The sequence below is a fragment of the Vespa mandarinia genome, chromosome 24 (genome assembly GCF_050613455.1).
Source record: "Vespa mandarinia isolate Hongniang chromosome 24, ASM5061345v1, whole genome shotgun sequence".
Classification (NCBI taxonomy): domain Eukaryota; kingdom Metazoa; phylum Arthropoda; class Insecta; order Hymenoptera; family Vespidae; genus Vespa; species Vespa mandarinia.
In genome coordinates, this window is record NC_140833.1 from 1,307,501 (window position 1) to 1,308,504 (window position 1,004).

Here is a 1,004-nt window from a genome sequence, read left to right on the forward strand (position 1 = left end):
AAGGGGAGAGAGAGTGAGAGAAAAAGAAAGAAATAAATGGCCGACAGAAAAGGGCGAAAGAAAATAAAAGAGAGAGATAGATAAACAGCGTGAAAGTGAGAGTGAAAGAGAGAGATAGAGAGAGAAGAGATACTGTGTAACCAGATTTATAATGGAAAAGTTTACCTTAACATATTCTGGGATATTTAAAATTCGTAAATGTAAATACGCAAACTGTCATTTGTCGATTTAAATTGAAATATGGTCCATATATATATATATATATATATATATATATATATATATATATATATAGAGAGAGAGAGAGAGAGAGAGAGAGAGAGAGAGAAATCTAATGATATCATTGAGCATTGAAAAATATTCCTTCGATCGAGCTAATGGAAAGCTATCAATCAGAAAAATTCCATCTGCTTTTCCTTTCCCCTCCGTCAATTTCCCCTACTCTTTCCCCCCACCCTCATCACACTCCCACTCACCTCTCTATCTCTCACCAACTCTTCCCTATCCTAATCCTCCCCCCCCCTCTTTTCATATCCTTTTCGTTCTAACGTTCCTTTCACGATGAAATATCAACGAGGTCGAATATTTCGAATAACATTTTTTTTTCTCTTTTTTTTTTGTCCTTCTTTTGAAAAGAAAGGAAGAGAGAGAGAGAGAGAGAGAGAGAAAGAGAACTCTATCTCATTCTCTCTCTTGATACATCCCCCCCCCTACCCAAGCCCACTTTCTCGCCAAAGAAAAAACGAAAAAAGAGAGAGAGAGAGAGAGAGAGAGAGAGAGAGAGAGAGAAATAATTAGGAAATATAAATTTGTTGGCGAACCGATAATTTCGTTACGTAAGTTCAGCCATTTTATTAATTCAGGTGTAACGCCAACGACGATGGCGGAATTATTGTTTCTTCGTATTTTTATGACACAACAACTGCAATTTATGTCTGATTAATATGAAAAAAAAAAAAAAAGAAAAAAAACAGATAGAGAGAGAGAGAGAGGGGTGGCAGGAA